The sequence below is a fragment of the Ursus arctos genome, unplaced genomic scaffold, assembly GCF_023065955.2.
Source record: "Ursus arctos isolate Adak ecotype North America unplaced genomic scaffold, UrsArc2.0 scaffold_28, whole genome shotgun sequence".
Taxonomy (NCBI): Eukaryota; Metazoa; Chordata; class Mammalia; order Carnivora; family Ursidae; genus Ursus; species Ursus arctos.
The window spans coordinates 11,181,331-11,201,472 of record NW_026622963.1 but is presented as its reverse complement, the minus strand read 5'-3'; the positions used below and the strand labels follow the sequence as shown (position 1 = coordinate 11,201,472).

General features: G+C 35.0%; 1 protein-coding gene across 17 annotated transcripts in view; it reads right to left on the bottom strand.

The window, feature by feature from the left end:
• PEAK1 (pseudopodium enriched atypical kinase 1) overlaps positions 1-20,142 on the bottom strand; it is a 294,322-nt gene that overhangs the window by 138,760 nt on the left and 135,420 nt on the right. For 12 of the 17 annotated variants that reach the window (XR_003311383.4, XM_044391996.3, XM_048221524.2 and 9 more), the window contains one exon: positions 15,338-15,501. The exons of the other annotated variants lie outside the window; for them this stretch is intronic. The gene's annotated coding sequence lies outside the window, so the exon portion shown is untranslated. The remainder of the gene's footprint in view (positions 1-15,337; positions 15,502-20,142) is intronic. 17 annotated transcript variants of the gene reach the window in all.

The window sequence follows — 20,142 nt, the reverse complement described above, 5'->3', positions numbered from 1 at the left end:
GAAATGGCACATTTTTAAAGTGCTGAAGGGAAAGAACTGTCAAGCAAGAATTCTATATTTAACAAAAATGTTCTTCAGGTATGAAGGTCAAATAGACACTTTAGATGAAGGAGACCAAGAGAAAAGGTAACCAGCAGATATGCTACAAAAGAATTGTTTTTTCTGTTCTTCAGACAAAGAGAAATGTTATCAGATGGAATTTGGAAAATTAAAAACAATGAGAAAGAAATGGTAAATATTTGGATAGCTATAACAGACTATTCTCCTTTTGAATTCATTAAAATATGTTTGACAGGTAAAAGCAAAAATTCTAATATTGTCTGATAGAGTCTTCAATGCATATAATGTAATATATAAGGTAACTATAACCTAAAGTGGGGAGGTGGGGGTGATAAAGCCACCTATATAGTGATATGGTTTCTACATTTTACTTGAAGTGGTAAAATATTGATTCTGAGTAGACTACAAAAAGGTTAATATGTACATTGTAATCCCTAGAGCATACTAATTTTTTTTTTCTACAGACATATAGTAGGGGTGCCTGGGTGGCTCAATCGGTTAAGCATCTGACTTCAGCTCAGGTCATGATCCTAGGGTTAGTGTGCCCTGTGTTGGGCTCTCTGCTCAGCGGGGAGCCTGCTTCTCCCTCTGCCTGCTGCTCTGCCTGCTTGTGCTCTCTCTGTCTCTCTCTCTCTCTCTGTCAAATAAAAAATTAAATTAAAAAAAAAACCAAATACAGTAAAAAACACAATACATAAATTAAATAGAAAACCAAAAGATGTTCAAATAAGTCAGGAAAGGGAAAACAGTATGTAAAACAAAAACTAATGATGACTAACATAACATAAATAATAAATAAATAAATAAATAAATAAATAAATAAATAAATAAAACAGAACAGTGGAACAAACAGAAAATAAATGGTAGGCCTAAATTCGAACATGTCAATTACATTAGATGCAAATATTATGCATACTATAAAATAGTATAAACACACCATTTAAAAGAGACTATGAGAATGGATTTCAAAAATCACGACCTAATTATTTGGTATCTACAAGAAACTCATTTCAAATATAATGATATAGGCACGTTAAAATTAAAAAGAAGGAAAAATGTAAAACAAAAGCACTAATCAAAATAAAGCTGAAGTGGTTATATTATCAAAGTAAACTTCGAAGTAAAGAAAATTGACAGGGATAAAGAGAAACCTTATATAATGATAAAAATGTCAATTCACCAAGAAAGTATAACGATTCTTAAATGTGTATGAATCTAACAAGAGTGATTCAAAATATAAGAAGCAAAAACTGACAAAACTGAAAGGAGAAATAGATAAACCTACAATTACAGTTGGAAACTTCCAATACTCCTCTCTCAGCAAACAGTGGACAAAAAAATCAGTAAGGATACAGAAGGGCTAAAAAATACCATCAACCAACAGAAACTAATTGACATTTATAGAATCCTTTATCCAACAACAGCAGAATATACATTCTTTGCAAGTGTACATGAAACATTTACCAAGATACACCATAACCTAGGTCATGAAAGAAACCTTAAGATAGTTAAAAGAACAGAAATCATAAAGAATGTTCTCTGACCATAAAAAACAGATAATAACAGAAAGATAACAGGAAATTCTCCAAACACTTGGAAGTTGTCTAAATAATCCTTGATTCAAAGAGGAAAATTAAAGGGAAATTAGAAAATATTTTGAACTGAACGAAAATAAATTACAAAATTTCTAAATTTGTGGGATGCAGTTAAAGCAGTGCTTACAGGGAAAGTTATAGTATTAAATGGTTATATTAAAAAGGAAAGTCGCAAACTAATAATTTAATAATCTAAGATTCTACCACAAAAATCAGAATATGACAGTTGCACCTGGGTGGCTCAGTCAGTTAAGCATCCGAGTCCTGATTTTGGCTCAGGTCATGATCTCAGGGTCCTGGGATTAAGCCTGCATTCAGCAGGGAGTCTGCTTAAGGATTCTCTCTCCCCCTCTGCCCCTCCCTTGCTTGCTCACTCTTTCCCTCTCTCAAATAAATCTTTAAAAAATTAGGGACACCTGCGTGGCTCAGTCAGTTAAGTGGCTGCCTTTGGCTCAGGTCATGACCCCAGGGTCCAGGGTCTGGCATTGGCCTCCCTGCTCAGCAGGGAGCCTGCTTCTCCCTCTGCCTGCTCGTGCTGTCTCTCTCTGACAAATAAATAAATAAAATCTTAAAAAGAAATAGAATACAACAAAAATAAACCCAAAGCATGCAGAAATTAGGGGGGAAAAAAAGCTAAGGGCAGAAACAACTGAAATAGAAAAGAGAAAAACAATAAAACTTAAAGCTGATTCTTCAAAAATATTAATAAAGGTATAAATTTCTAGTGAGGCTGACAAAGAGAAAACAGACATTACCAATATTAGGAATGAAAGCTACCACTACAGACCTTACAGATATTAAAAAAAGATAAAAGGGGAACAGTATGAGCAATTCTACACCCTTAAATTTCACAACTTAGATAAAACAGATCAATCTCTTGAAAAATCACAAGCCATCAAAACCTACCCCAGATAAAAACAGATAACCTAAATAGCCCTGTAACTATAAAAGGCATTGAATTTATAGTTAAAAGCCTCCCACAAACAAAACAAAACAAAACAAAACAAAACAAAACAAAACAACACCTAAGGAGTAGATGGTTTTACTCTCGATTTCTACAAACATTTCAAGAAGAAATAATACCAATTCCAGACATTGTATTCTAGGAAGTAGAAGAGAAGGGAATATTTCCAAGTGATTTTTTGAGATCTGCTTTACTCTGATGCCAAAACCAGCAAAACAGCACACAATTCCTAAAATCAATCAATCAAAAGTAGACCAATATTCCTCATGAGCATAAATATAAAAACTCTAAGCAACGGGGTGCCTGGGTGGCTCAGTCAGTTAAGCGTCAGACTCTTGGTTTCGCCTTAGGTCATGACCTTGTGGTTGTGAGATCAAGCCCCTCCTGGGGCTCTGTGCTTAGACAGAGTCTACTTCAGATTCTCTCCTTCTCTCCCTACCTGTCTGCTTCTCTCCCCACTCATGCTCTTTCTCTCAAAAATAAATAAATAAAATCTTAAAAAAAAACATCTTAGCTAAATATTAGCAAATTGAATATTAGCTAAATATTAGCAAATTGAATCCAGTAATATATGAAAAGAATAATGTACCAAAACCAAGTGGGGTTCATCCTAGGAATGTAAGCTTAGTTCAGTATTAAAAAATTAATCAATGTTACCCACCATATTAATGGCCCAAAGAAGAAAACCTACATGTTCATATCAATTGATAGATAAAATTTAATTGACAAAACTCAACACCCACTATATTGAAAACTCTGAGAAAACTAGGAGTAGAACTTCTTTAACATGATTAAAGGGCATCTACAAAAACCAACAGCTGGGGCGCCTGGGTGGCACAGCGGTTAAGCGTCTGCCTTTGGCTCAGGGCGTGATCCCAGCATTATGGGATCGAGCCCCACGTCAGGCTCCTCCGCTATGAGCCTGCTTCTTCCTCTCCCACTCCCCCTGCTTGTGTTCCCTCTCTCGCTGGCTGTCTCTATCTCTGTCGAATAAATAAATAAAATCTTAAAAAAAAAAAAAAAACCAACAGCTAACATCATACTTAACAGTAAAAAAACCGCCTTTCCATCCAAATAAGCAACAAGACAAGGATGCCCACTCTCATTATTCCTATTCCACAATATCCTGTAAGTCCTACACAGTGCAATAAGGCAAAAGAAAATAAAAAACATGCAGATTATGAAGAACTAAAACTGGGCCAATTTGCGATGACATGCAGTTATATACACAGAAAATCCCGAAGAGCCTATAAAGAAACCTCTTAAAATTAATAAATGAGTATGGTAAGATTGCAGGATACAAGGTCACCATACAAAAATTAATTGCATTTCTATATACAAGCAATATACAAATGGAAATCAAAATTTAAAAATACCTTTTAGAACAGCTCCCCCCCCCAAAAGAAAAATGAAATCCTCGTGTACAAGTCTAAGAAAACAGGTACAGCAACAGTATGCTAAGAACTATAAAATGCGAATGAAAGAAATCAAAGACCCAAATAAATGGAGAGACATAGTATTTAACTGTAAGACCCAATATAGTAAAGATGCTAATTTTCTCCAAAATGACCTACAGATTTAATAGAAATTCAAATAAAATCCTGTTTTTCCCATTGAACAACATATCATGATTATTTTTCCATATCAATATGTAATCTTCAATACATTATTTTAAATGGCAGCATGTTTTCTTTTTCTTGACTTATCCTAAAATTATTTATCCATTCCTTCATATTTTGATAATTTGTTTCCAAATTTTATCTAATATAAACATGCTTTAGTGAAGACACCCTCCAAATGTAATTCTTGCAAACATCTTTATCTCTTTAAATAATACAGGTATTTTTAATTTAAAACTTCTGAGGGGCGCCTGGGCGGCACAGCAGTTAAGCGTCTGCCTTCGGCTCAGGGCGTGATCCCGGCGTTGTGGGATCTGGCCCCACATCAGGCTCCTGCTATGAGCCTGCTTCTTCCTCTCCCACTCCCCCTGCTTGTGTTCCCTCTCTCGCTGGCTGTCTCTATCTCTGTCAAATAAATAAATAAAATCTTAAAAAAAAAAAAAACTTTTGAAATGTGTTGTCAAAATGACCTCAGAAAGGGCTTTTATCTTCAAATTCTGACTTAAAACTCATTTCCTCTGAAAAATTCTGATTAGTACTTTCTCACTGTTCCATCTGTGTAACTATTTGGTCTCATTAAATTACTGTTGTACGTATTGGACCATAGAAGCAATTACCACTTTAATAAGAAAGTAAACCTTTAGGCTATTGGCTTACAAAGTACATAATATGTCTCAGAGGAAATCTGAGAGAGGAGAAAACACACAGGGTAAAGATAAACTTATGGCTATGAAATGGCTAACAAAGTTGGCATAGAAGGATGGGGTACTGGAATTAAATAGGTAACACTATCTTCCATGAATAGAGCATATTCTAATCATTTCTAGATTTTCTTACTGTTCTGGCTCATGTGCCCATTAAAAGGCAGTGTTTGCATTGTCTGTATTATCTTTGGAATTAGTGAAAAAAGTTCAAGCTGTGGAAAATTATGTCAAATTCTCTGTATTCTCAAAATTCATATATGCCCTCTCTAGATTTCTATCATGCCTCACTTATAAAGGATGAAATTAAAGGCTAACTGATGTCTTCTGACAGAAAAGTGTAACAGTAGTTCAGAAACAATGCCTGTTGCATTTTATTCCACTTGTGAAATACATTAAGAATAAAGTCTCAAACTAGGCATTTTCAGAATTTGACATCACTCACAAATAATTAGCCAATACAAGTTAGGTCCAACATTATGCATGTTTCACTAAGAAAAAATTAATTAGCTCTGTTAATTATGAGTGTCATAGGAAAGTCCAGCTGTGGGCACTCTGATAATGCTATAACAAATAGCAATTTAGGAAGCATTTGCTGAGAATCACCACCTCTATGCCTCAAATATATGATCTTAAAAGATGGCAGGCCTGGTGTTGCCGTCTCCTGCAAATATTAAGCAAATATGCTAAAATAGGAGCATATTTTACATAACCACACATGTTGGACTAAATCTGAGCCAAGAATGAGAATGAATGCTACTCATATCTGATTTATATTTGACAAATACAGAGATATCACAAGCTCCTGGTTTGAATGCCTACATGCTATTTCCATGGCAACTGCATAAACATTTTCCTCATAACACACAGCCATCTTTATTCTTTACATCCCATTACTTTTTTTTTCTACTCTCAGGGGAAAGGCTAATTTATTCCCCAAGGGAAAAAAAATCAATGATTTTCTTAATCAGTGGCATTTGAAGAGTAGGTGGCACAGTTCTTTTTATGGAAAAGCAATTTCCACCAACGCTCTTGCTAAGTGATAGAAGACTGGGGGGGAGAATAAAAGGCGTACTTGTTTTAGGAAAAGTGTGAGTACAAGTTGAAATGAATAATCCTTCAAAAGAGAAGGGAACGTACATTAGAAACCCACAGAAGGTTGGCCAAAGCGATCACATGCAACTCCAACTTCTCCATGTGTGTGGAGTATCATGGAGACTCTTTTATAGGAGAGTGATCTTTCATTCCTACAGTTTTGGCAGTCTTTGAAAAAATTCCTTTGCTGCTTTCCTTGTGTGATAGAGACTCCACAGAATGGCCAGCAACTGGAGGCAAGAGAGAGACTACCCACTTTAAAGCAGATCAAATGACAGCTAAAAGGAAAGATAAAAGGAAACCACATCAGGTTCCTTCACTTTGTCTATTCTTTGAGCCTGAGGTAATTATCACTGATTCAAATGGCAGCAGATGGAAGACATCCCATATTGGATTTTAGCTGTCTATCAAATTAACAACAATTTCTCAAAGTCCTCAAAGGGACAGTGAATCAATTAACATTCTTCAGTGGACTCAGAGCTCAGAGCTCACTCGCCTTCTCTGGGTTTCCTTAACACCAACCAGCGTGACAGCACTTATCAATGTTCCGTTACTGTTTATATAGGATTCCCTCAAGGGACCTATATAATGCCCCTTCAGTCTAACATAGCGTTCTGTCAATAGTATGCTAGTGGATTAAATCAATCTTTATTTATTCATAATGTATATACACATTTCCTATAATGCATAATGCTTCTCAAATGATGAAACAAGCTTCCAATAATTCCTTCCACCATTTTGATGTTTCTGTTCTTGTGTCAGTCTTACACTACTTTCTCTACTTCTATAAGGTCAATCTCTTACCATCTTCTCTTTTATTAACCTCTGAGGCCTTTGTCAAGGCAAGAGCCAATGACCTTTTGTTTCTTTTTGGTTTTGTTTTTAAATACTCAATACTAGGGATGCCTAGGTGGCTCAGTTGGTTAAGCGTCTGCCTTAGGCTTAGGTCATAATCCTGGGGTCCTGGGATTGAGTCCTGCATGGGGCTCAATGCTCAGGGGGGAGTCTGCTTCTCCCTCTCCCTCTGCTGCTCCCCCTGCTTGCATGCTCTCTCTCTCTCTCAAATAAATAAATTAAAAAAAATAAGTGCTCAGTATTATTTATTGAAAACATTAATCTTTCTCCATTGGATTGTTTCCAGACCTTTGTCAAAAAATCCACCATACATGTGTAGATCTATTTCTGAACTGCTTATTCTTTTCCATGTATCTATGTGTGTATTCTTTTAATAATCATATAATATACTGTTTGATTACCTTAGTTTTACACTAAATCTTGATATCAAGTATCCAATTCTGTCTCTATTCAATTGTTTGGTCTTTTCTTATTTCTTTGCCTGTCCAAATAAATTTTAGAATCAGCTTGTCTACTGCTACAAAACAGTTCCTGCTGGGATTTTGATAGGGTTTTCATTCAATTTATAGAACAATTTGAACCAACATGTCAACAATATTGACTCCTCCAATAGTTGAGCACAGTACCCCTCTCCATCTAATAACATTTTCTTTGATTTCTTTCATCAGGGCTTTGTAGGTTTTCAGCAGACAGACGCTGAATATTTTTCATTCAATTTATACCTATTTCATATTTTATAGTGCCATTATAAATGGTGTTTTCTAAAATTTCAACTTCTAATTGTTAATTACTAGTATGTAGAAATGATTTATTTTTATATAATGATTTTTGTATCCTGTGACTTTGCTAAATTTACTTATTAGTAGTAATAACAGATTTGGGGGGTAGACTCTTTGGGATTTTTCTACACAGAAAATTATTTTATTTGCAAATATAGAGAGCTTATTTCTTCCTATTCAATTGGTATTCCTTTTCTTTTCCTTTTCTTCCCTTTTAGAACTGGTTATGACCTCTAGTACAATGTTGACATCCTTGCCTTATTCTTACATTAAGAGGACAGCATCCCATTTTTCATCATTAAGTATGATATTACCTATAGGATATTTATATTTGCCCTTTACCCGGTTGAGGAAATTCTTTCTATTCCCAGTTTTTTGAGAGTTCTTTATCATCACTTGATGCAGTATCTAACTATTGAGATCATCACATTTTTTTTCTTTTTGTTGCCATGTGAATTGCACAGATTCATTTTTGAAGATTAAAACAACCTTCTATTCCTGGGATAAAGCCTACTTAAAGATCATAATGTTTTATTTCTACATTTTGCTATTTTTTACTTGATAATATTTTAAGATTTTTGAGTCTGTGTCTATAGTTTTCAATTTTGTATTTATCTTTAGCTTGTTTTGATGTCATGATAATACTGATTTTATAAAATTAGTTGGGAAGTGTTCTTTATTCTTTCATTTCCTGGCTGAGTTTGTGCAGAATTGATATTATTTCTTCCTTAAATGCTTGGTAAGATTTGCCAGTAAAGGCATCTGGGCCTAGAATTCTCTTTAGTGGAAAGTTTTAAATTCCAAATTCAATTCTTTAATTATATAGGGCTATTCAGGTTATCTGTCTTTTCTTGAGAGCTCTGGTATTTTGGGTCTTCCAAATTTTGCCATTCAAGCTTTTGAATTTATAGGCCCAAAGTTTTGTTCAGATTTTATCTCTTGATGGATATTTAGTTTGTTTCCACCCTTTGGCTATTGTAAATAGTGCTGCTATGGACATTTTGTATACACACATTTGAGACCCTGTTTTCAAGTCTTTTGAGCATATATCTAGGAGTGAGATTCCTGGGTCATATGATAATTCCATGTGTAACTTTCTCAGGGACGATCTAACTTTCACAGCAGCTGAAACATTTCACAATCCTACCAGCAATGTATGAAGTTCCAATTTCTCCACATCCTCACCAACACTGCCATTTCCCTTTTTTTTTTTTTTTTAAATTATAGCCATCCTTGTGGACGTGGCATCCTATCTCATTGTGATTGGCACACTTTTTTAACTCGGACACCTGCCTGGTGATTTGGGGAGGCTGTACATAAGAGTACAAGAGTCCTAGTGATTTTCCATTCTTGGTGGATGGGCAATGGATAGAAATACTAGTTAAGAAATCTATCTGGAAATGAAGATACTGAATACATTTCTCCATTTTGCATCTAAACAAAGCATCTGTGTCTTGTTTCCTTTTAAACATTCCTCATGTGAAACTTACCTGCCAGTTATACAATGGCCCTTTATGTATCATCAGAGAGTGCTATAGCACCAGAATGTTTTATGCTTTCCTTCCTTTCTATACACCAAACCAGCGGAAGGAAACAAAAGCCGGGGCCTGATTCCAAGAAGAATGAGTTTCTTAGGGATCAATAGTTTCCTTTCATTTTTACAATTTGGCAATTTTAGATAAGCTTTCCTGTGACCATGTGCTAGAATTGTTAACCTTCAAAACACACAAGTCAGAATGATAATACTATTTTTTTCTTCCATATTCTGTTGCTACTACATGGAGTCAATTACTTCAGAATTAAAGTCCCAGTAGGACTGGGAATAACTGGCTTGCTTGTTTCAAGCATTTTTTCGTGATTTCCAGTTTTTCACTGTTATAAGAACATGGTGGGTGAATTTTCCTTCTAGTAACAGAAACAAGGGAGTTCTCTGCATTTATTATGCTCTTCAATAGCCTCATATGTTTAGTGGTATTCCAGCTGATTGTCATTAACTTAAAACATTTATTGCTAATTACAGTTGGCACGATGAATCCAAGAGTAAAAATATGTTCTCAACACCCACAGTAATGCCCTTCACAATTGCTACAGAGTCCACTCTCTCCATCCATCATCCCTCACCCAGGGCCAGGCCTTTGGTGAAAGGACTTCTAAGCTCTTCTCAAAGTCCAGATAAAGATAAACATCCTCTCCCTGGGTCATTTTGTTACAATATTTTCACACACAGCACCACTGGCTTAACAGTAATACATGTGTAGAGGGAGAATTGTTACCACATGACACAGTCATTTCATGCTCATTTGACTATACCAGAGAATATTTCTAATCTCAGTAGTAAAGAGTTTTTAAAAAATCTAACATTAGAGCAGATGTAAGCCCACAAAAATAATTGTTTTCCCAACGAGTCTTTAAAAATATATTTGAAAACTACAGAATGATAGAATTATATTCTTCCGAAACACAATGCAGATTTACTAAGATGACAGCAGCACTTTGGGTAGTAAGAAGAAAACAAAGCCACAACACAACAGCAAATCTCCACAACTGACTAGAATATATTATCTACTCTACTATGTTCTATATTATTTTGAACTGGTAAGAAAAAATTCAATTAAATAAATATCACACATCATTGAAAGACACAAAATTGCATCAATGAAAGATGCAAATGTACAAATGTAAAATGTTACCATTTATACTGCATATTGTTTCTGAGTACACACATTATAAGTACATATTTCACTAACTTCAGAGAGCATTTTCTCTGGAAACGGAAGGATAGGAATGAGATTGGAGAGTGATATAAAGAGGATTTCAACTGTTCCTAAATTGTTTAATTTCTTCTAGCAAGAATGACAAAAGGTTAGCATTCATTTCATTCTTGATGGTGAGAGAATAGGTGGTTGTTAAATTATTCTGAATTTTTCTTAATTCTTGGAAATTTTCATGATAAAAAAATTGTTAAGAGAAATAAAAATAACACCTGGTTATGTTTTAGCTTGGAAGTAAAGCAGATTTATAAACAAAGAAAATATGAGGAGGAACCTTATTTCTTGGGAGTAGTGTCTGAGCAAAATACATTTTATATATTTTACTATATGGTTTGAAAGAATACTTGGGCAAGTACATTTCTGAGTAATATTGGGCAAGTACCTTTCTTTCCAAGGGCTTCCATTTCCTTTTATGGTAAGCAAAGGTGTCAAAATAAAATATCTCAGATAACCTCTTCAACTTTAAAAGTCTATGACTTTTTTCCCTTTGGAAAATGTACGTATATCTCTGCACGTGTTTTTCCCTTTGCTTAGAATTCTTTTTCTCTAGCTTGTTCCCTGGCAGTAAACTCCTATTTATCTAGTAACACTCATAAAGGTATACTTTTGATTTGGGAAGTCTTCCCTCACTCTTTCCAGGAAGGGGAAAGCACTATCACAATTCTCTGCTCATATTTCCATTAAACACTTGACACACCGGTACATCTATTTACATGTTTGCCTGCCCTGATAGATAGCGAACCACTGAGGACAGGCCCTGTACTATATACCCTTCTTTATGTATCCCCTGTGCCTTCCACAGTGACACGCTTATGGCTAAGAGAGAGGTAATATATACAAACCACTTGACACTACATTAGCACAAAATAAGTTCAAAAATTTTTACCTATTACAAATATTATTTTTCCCAAGTAAATATGTGATGAATGAATGAGTCAAATATCAAATGGCATGAAGTTCACTCCATTGCCAGGTATGTTGATAGTCCTATAAGAAGGCAGAAGATCTCTCAACATTCTCTCCAAAAGAATCCATAGGATCATTTTGAATTTTATAGTCTCAGTTTAGAAAGCAAGGATGAAATAACTTTTCTTGTTTTATTTTTGCTTTTCCTCCTATTACACAGTTTTTTCTCAGGGGGACATGAAACACTCTTCTTATTTAAGCAAAATCTCAGAAAATTAAGATTCACTAAACCCTGGACTGAAAACTGCTATAAATAAGTAAAACATCTGATCATATTTTTTGGGTATCATGCAATTAGCTCAAACAGTTCATTCCACCCCTGTTCTCAAATGGGGACTGACTACAATTCCTGTGGTGGAGGAGAGACAGCGGTAATGCGGAGGGGAGAAAGAACTTAGTGGAAAATGGCAAACAATATATGAAAAATCTTGCTGGGATTTGAGGAATTGAGTTAAACCTATACATTCATTTGGGGAAAACTGGTTTAATATGTTGAGTATTGTTGAGTCTTGGTGATAGGCTTAATCATCCTAAACCCTGATGATAGGTTAATATACTGAGTTTTCTACACTTAGAATATGAAGTATCTATTTGAAGGGACTTTATGTACATTTAACAACAAATTTATGCCATTGGATTCATTACTATTTTAGTATTTAGGGATTGTAACAGTTTCTGAGACTGAAAAACAACGAAAAATTTCTGGTGATAAAGAGAAAGGCACATAAGACTTCAAGGGAAGACAGGTGAACAGAAGTCAGTTTTCCATTTTTCCCCACCCCTATGTCCTACCTGTCTCTGTCTTCTAAGTCTCTATCTCAAATAAAATGTGGGTCTATTGAGATCATCTTCAAGTAATTTAGCCTTTACTTAGGAGTGGATCATCTTTTATATAATAAAACTAACATTTTAAAAACAATCAAAATGATAAATTGCTGACAAAATGAAATTGATGCTGCCAAAGAAACGTAATACGTGCCTCAAGGGAGCATACCTTCACAAAGCTGAGATGAGTGTGCTGCTAATAATAAGAACTTGCTATCTTTTACCACATAAAGAAGCAACCACAACACACTGTACTGAGTATTTGTAAACCACAACACATTTCTGGTTAAGAGCTCAGGCTATGGAGTCAGAGAACTGGCTCTACAAGTAACTAGCAAACTTGATGTGGGGCAATTAACTTCTCTGAGAATGTGTTTCCTCATATTTTAAAATGGAGATAGTCAATAATAAGACCCATGTCAAATGCAGTTGTGAAACTTGAGATAATGCATATTAAACACTGATCCCAATGCTTGGCATATGGTAATCACTCAGTACACATTAATCACTATTATTTTTAAATCCTTTTTTTTTTTTGCGCAAATTGTACATAGGCTTCCCTCCATAAAGAGGGTTTTGCAAAACGAAGGTGTTGTAGAGGATGCTCTAAATACCTACCAAGCTTTATAGATTTAAGATTCTAGACAGATATATTGTTTTAGAGTGGTCTTGCTCTCTGTAAGATCATATCCCCTAGCCCCAAGAAGCATAATTTTAAGCTAATGAAATGAATTCCACTTTAACATTACATAGCCAGAATGTTTAAATATTAGCCTCTCCAAAGTGTCCGTGATAGTTTGCACAGTTAGAAATATGAACTCTTAATTGTGCAAGTTAATTGCACACAATTGCAACTGTTGTTAATTGCACAACTAGAAATCTAATTCCATTCCTTCTTCAAACATCATAGACTTGGGATTTTGGAGGCACTTAGCTTGAATGAGGCCAGAAAAATTCTATATACCTCATCGATGTGAGTTACATGATTTCTGAACTGGGCTAGATGGGAGAATCAGTGCAGTTCTTTTATTTTGTAGAGAGGTCAAGTTCTATCCTAGTCTGCTCCTTGATAACATTATAACCCCCCACAAAAATTTAGCAGTGAAAAAACTAGAAATTAATACTTGGAAATATCCACTCTCTAAAGATTTCAATGATCCTATCCATGGTTACCAAAAATACTGAAAGACGGATTTAATGGAATTAAGAGTTTGTGGTGAGGGGTGCCTGGGTGGCACAGCGGTTAAGCGTCTGCCTTCGGCTCAGGGCGTGATCCCGGCATTGTGGTTCGAGCCCCACATCGGGCTTCTCTGCTATGAGCCTGCTTCTTCCTCTCCCACTCCCCCTGCTTGTGTTCCCTCTCTCGCTGGCTGTCTCTCTCTCTGTCAAATAAATAAATAAAATCTTTAAAAAAAAAAAAAAAAGAGTTTGTGGTGAAAGTACCACAGTCAAAATTTTGACAATATTGTTTGTTTTTGATGTTTAATGTATTAATCTCATTAAAGAAACTATGGTTATTTAACATTATAGAATGAGACATAATTAAATGGGTAAAGAAAACTTATATCATCGCTGAGGAAGACAGAGAAATGTGATGACTTTCTACATATTACCTTACCTGTGTAAATGAACATTCGGCACTTTAATTTCTGCTGTGTTTCAAAAGTTACTTTCTTCAACTTTACTTTTTAATGGTGGAGAAGTAGAAAGAATTTGCTGGACATTTAGAAAGGGCTAAATGCTGCTACGTGGGCGGTAGTGGCAAGAACATGGAAAAGTTCTAACTATGCCCTAAGTAGAGGTTTAAAGTAACAATAGGAGAAGTTTTAAAAAAACCGATGTTCAGGTATTTTTTTTTTTTTTTAAAGATTTTATTTATTTATGTGACAGAGAGACAGCCAGCGAGAGAGGGAACACAGCAGGGGGAGTGGGAGAGGAAGAAGCAGGCCGACAGCGGAAGAGCCTGATGTGGGACTCGATCCCGGATTGCCAGGATCACGCCCTGAGCCGAAGGCAGACGCTTTAACGACTGCGCTACCCAGGCGCCCCGACAGGTATTTTTTTTTTAATCAAGGTTAATGTTAGCACAGGAAAGAATAATGAAGACGTTCATTCTTTAGGTACTCTTTATCCTGGATTACATTTGTCAGTTTGAATAATTCCCTTGAAATAGGTACTGTATTCCTTAGAATTATTAGGACTAGCAATTGATACTGTATTTGATTGATTTTCACATCTGCACTTCACTACAGGAACCTAGTTTTTAGTCAATTGTGCCCATCCACTACCAAGATACAGTGACTGAAACAAATGATTATCCGTCAAAATCAAATTAGTACACTAGCAATGAACTGTTCACTAAGATGCCTTAAAAAATCCACAAACATTTGAATCTTTACAAAATACGCACTGAAACAATTATGGCCTAAGATCAAGGAGATTTAAAAAGACTGACAAGCAGTCTCAAGTCTTTCTACAACTGCTTTCCACTCTACTTGAAATGCAACAGTCCTTGTAATTTCACAAGAAGGAATAATTTTATAATCTTTTCCAATTTTTCTCTTCTTTTCTACTCTGGTTTTTTTGTTTCTTATAACTCTAAATTCCTGAGGAGGGGCAAAGGAAAAACTAATGATTAAATAAAAAGAAGATGTCATATAGAAAGGCAAGAAGATCAAGAGACCAGATGTCAAGTAAGGAAACTAAAAAACAAAATGAAATAAAGCTCAGAAAACAAGACTAAAAAACCTTTGCATATGCTACCACTTCATGCTGCCTGAGTTATTTGTATGAAAGGAAAAGTATTTGGTGAAGAATGGACCTATAAATATACTACTACTATGCTATATTTCTACTCAAATAAGCTTATCTGTTTCTAAATTAAGAAGTTCATAACCTGGGAAAAAAACAACAATTCTTTTGAGCAATATCAGTGTCAAACATTAAGGGCCAAAACGGAGATCTGACTATGCTAAATAAGTTATAAAATTATCAGCTTTATCTATACTTTGGTATTTGTAGGGTAAATATTTAAACTTTAAAAGAATCCTTTCAAGTCATATAAAGTTCTCGGTGGAAGTGTAATACGATATGAGAATTCTGGTTACCGTTTAATTTGAAGTACTTCATCCATTATGGTGACAATGCTGGTTTTAGCAGCTATTATTACATTCGTTTAAAATTTCAAAGTGCTTTGGGTCTTTCCAGGATGAATTTACTTTCTTCCTTGCCTCGTATTCCTTAACTTATTTTCTGAAGACTGCAATGTTTACTGCAAGAGAAAAAAATAAAAAGAGCTAAATTGGAGAGTAAAATAGTTTTAGATATACTGGACATTTTTTTTTCCTTTAGGATATTCTTAATTTCATCCTCACTCAACAGTTATAATTAGTCTTATTCATTTAAGAAATAACTTCTTTAACTTAGGTAGATACATGGATAGAATCCTACACACTCAATAACTACCTTTATCATACCTAAGAACCAAGTAATGTATAAAAATCAAACTAGTAGTGATGCACTTGAAACTTTCTAAGACTTCATTTGATTGTCTTTGAACAGTTGTTTTTGGCTATGTAAGAACCAAATGTAAGAGCATTAATCGAATGAGAAATATTAAACCTTATTTCATCTTTATAAAAATCCAATCTAAATAAGTAACAATGTTCAATTCTGATACACCATTTGTAAAATATGAAAATAGGTATCTCCAAATGCAAAAGTTTCTCCAGATACTTTGCAGTTTTACTTTAGGCTCAAGTATGAAATATATTTAAAATTTGGTATACAAGATATCACCTAAAATTAAATGAACAAATTCCTACCTATTTCTGACTCTGGGGCACCAATTATATGTATGTTCAAACTGGCACAACTCTTAATTTGTTTTCCATGTAACACCAGATATAAGGAAAATAACTATAAGAGTTAGGTAGAAAGATAAATGTAATTATTTTGATTCCTGATTGCACTTATTACAGAAGTGAACCTTTCAATAAATAAATATTAAGACACCAGAAAGGCATTTTAAAATGGAAGTTTTTGTTTGTGTACCATCAAACAATATCTAACTCCAACACAGTTGGGTTATTCATGATGAAAACAACACCCAATGTTTTTACAGTGGTTATACCTCTACTTCACGTGGCGCATAATAACATTAAGTAATAGGAAAAATATTATCAAGGATGGATGGATGGATGGATGGATGGATAGACAGATGAAACAAAGATGCCCAGGATAACATATACAGTGGCAAAATTACTCAGTCTTCTTTCTATTATTAGAGGAGTCTTTCGAGAAGAAAAATGCAATTTGTGCCAATTTTACTCTGAAACCTGAATATGAAAAAAAAAAATTGAACACATGGGTATACAAATATTGGTAACCTAGCAAAGTACATAGTAATAGAAAAGTGTTTTCCCAAGGGTAGGTGTTTGGCCAGTGGCAAAACTGAAATGAGAATCTAGATCTCCTTACTCTCTTCCCAATGTAGTGTTCTATTATCCTCCTATAATCCATTGTGCATTCCTGTCCTCTCAGTCCTCCAAATTATTTTTTCTGTATAATTTATTCTCAGACTTATAGGCATTCCATCATAATACAGCCATTGAAAGCTTACCCAACAATGTGAGAGATAAAGAGACATAAACAGTGTTTAATTAAAACCTAACATTTTATATGTGCAATCTGTAGACAGGATAGAGTTGGGTCTTGTATTTTTATCCAATCTGAAAATCTCTGACTCTTAGAGAGTTTAGTTCATCAATATATAATATGATTACTGAAATGACTGTTTTCTATTGTTTTCTGCTTTTTGTTTTGTTTTGTTCCTATTCTACGTTTTCCTGCCTTAATTTCAGTTAATCAAATAGGTGTAATGTTTTACTTTAATTGCTGGATATTTCTTTGTATTGGGGGTGACACTCTAAGAATTATAATATACATGCTCAAATAACCACAGTTTACTTAAGTTAATATTGAACATCATGAAAAGCATAATTGTAATGGTATCATTCCATTTACTGAAAACCCTTTTTGTTAATGTTATCATATATTATACCTCTACTTCTATTATAAAACCCATAGTAAAATGGTTTTAACTTTTGCTTTAAGAAGTCAGCTTTCAAAAAGGAAAAAAAAAAAGTCAGCTTTCTTCTAAAGAAAGTAACAGAAGAGGGGCGCCTGGGTAGCGCAGTCGTTAAAGCGTCTGCCTTTGGCTCAGGGCGTGATCCCGGCGTGCCGGGATCGAATCCCACGTCGGGCTCCTCCGCTATGAGCCTGCTTCTTCCTCTCCCACTCCCCTGCTGTGTTCCCTCTCTCACTGGCTGTCTATCTCTGTCAAATAAATAAATAAAATCTTTAAAAAAAAAAAAAAAAAAAGAAAGTAACAGAAGAAAAAAAAGATAAAGCTTTTAAATTTATCACATTCTTGGTGGTTTTCTTTCTCCTGTAGAAAAGTTTCCATTTGCTATCACTGCCCTTCAGCTCAAAAACTTTCTTTTCTTATTTCTTACATTGCAGGTCTGTTGACAATGAATTATATAATTTTTTATCTGAAATCATCTTTATTTTACCTTCATTTTTGAATGACATTCATATTCAGTATAAAATTCTGAGTTGAAAGGTTTTTTTTTCCCTCATAGCTCTTTCAAGGTATTATTCTATAGTTTTTTGGTTTCCATTATTCCAATAAGTCAGTAGTCATTAATATTGTTACCCTGGTTACCCTGTGCATAATGTTTGTTTGGTTTTTTTTGACTTTTGTTTTCTGGATGTTTTCAAGATTTTTCTCTTGATCTTTGGTTTTTAGAAGTGTAACTATTATATGTCTAGATTTAGTTTTCATTTACTTTTCTTGAGGTTCGTCAAGAGCTTCCTGGCTCTTCAAATTAGTGTTTTGCTAAATTTGAGAAGTTTTCAGCCTTTATCTATTTAAAAATGTTTCTGTCCCATTTTCTTTCTTTTCCTTTTAGGTTTTATTTATTTTTTTTTTTAAAGATTTTATTTATTTGACAGAGAGAGAGTCAGCCAGGGAGAGCAGGAACACAAGCAGGGGGGTGGGAGAGGAAGAAACAGGCTCCCCGCGGAGGAGCCTGATGCAGTGCTCGATCCCAGAATGCTGAAATCACACCCTGCGCCGAAGGCAGATGCTTAATGACTGAGCCACCCAGGTGCCCTATTCTTTTAGGTTTTAATATACATGAGGTTGACTGATTGTAATCCCACTGGTAACTGAGCTTCTGTTTGGTTTGGGTTTTTTTTTTTAACTTTTTGTCTATGTTCTTCAAATAGGATAATTTCTACTGATCTGACAAGGCCCCTTTTTTTTGCCATTGCTGCCGTTAAGTCTATCCAGTGAGTTTTTTTAATTCAGGTATTATATTTCCAGTTCTATAATTCCCTTTTTATTAAAAAAAATAGTTTCTAAACAAATGTTGATGAGGATGTGGAGAAAGGGGAACCCTCTTACACTGTTGGTGAGAATGCAAGCTGGTACAGCCACTCTGGAAAACAGTATGGAGGTTCCTCAAGACGTTCAAAATAGAGCTACCCTATGACCCAGGAACTGCCCTACTAGGTATTTATCCCAAAGATAGAGATGTAGTGAAAAGAAGGGGTATATGCACCCCAATGTTCATAGCAGCAACATCCACAACAGCCAAATTGTGGAAGAAGCTGAGATGTCCTTCAATAGATGAATGGATAAAGAAGATGTGGTTCACATACACAATGGAATATTACTCAGCCATCAGAAAGGATGAATACTCACCATTTGCACTGACGTGGATGGAACTGGAGGGGATTATGCTAAGTGAAATAAGTCAAGCAGAGAAAGACAATTATCATATGGATTCACTCATATGTGGAACAGAAGGAATAGCACGGAAGACCACAGGGAAACAGAGGGAAAACTGAATGGGAAGAAATCAGAGAGGGAGACAAACCATGAGAGACTCTGGACTCTGAGAAAGAAACTGAGGGTTACAGAAGGGAGGGGGCCCGGGGGATGAGGTAACCAGTGATGGGTATTAAGGAGAGCATGTGTTGTGATGAGCACTCGGTATTATATGCAACTGATGAATCGTTGAACATTACATCAAAAACTAATGATGTACTATATGTTGGCTAACTGAACATAAAAAAAAAAGTTTCTTCCTCTCTCTGCAGAGATAGTCTGTATTTTCCTTCATTATGCTCCCTCTTAAGTTCCTGACCGTATTTATAATAGCTGATTTAAAGTTATTGTCCCTTAACATCTGTATTGACTTTTTTTCTCAACTACGGGTAATATTTTCTTAGTTCTCCACATGATTAATAACTTTTGATTCTATATTGGACAATACAGATTATATGCTATAGAAACTGTATTTTGTTATCTTCCTTTGAAGTATGTTGATTTTTCTTCTACTAGCAAGTTCACTCGGTGATCGTCTTGAACTTGTAGAGATGCTTGGTTTTACATTTTGTTAGGGAAGGTATGCTCCCACTTTGCCCTCAGTAGTAGAATAAATTCCTTAGGGCTTACAATCTTTATTTCTCAGACAGGACCCTTCTAAGATTTCAACAAAAATCTTACTGTGTTTAATAGGACTCAAACTCCAAATTTGATCAGAAATATCACCACAGCAACTTCCCACGTCAGCTATCACTTTCCTCCGGCTCTATAGAGTCTCCTCTACACATGAATTCAGACATCAAACCAAGAAATTAAAAGGAATACAAATGCAAATTTTGAGGCCCCCTTTATTCTGTATCTCTCCCCTTTCTGGGCATTTTCATCACTGTATTCCAGGACAATTTGCATGACTTGAATGGGGTTGTGTATTAGATAGTGCTAACCCATCAATATTGAATTCTTGATTGCAATAATTTTATCTAGTTATTTGGGAGAGCATCTTTGTAGGAAATA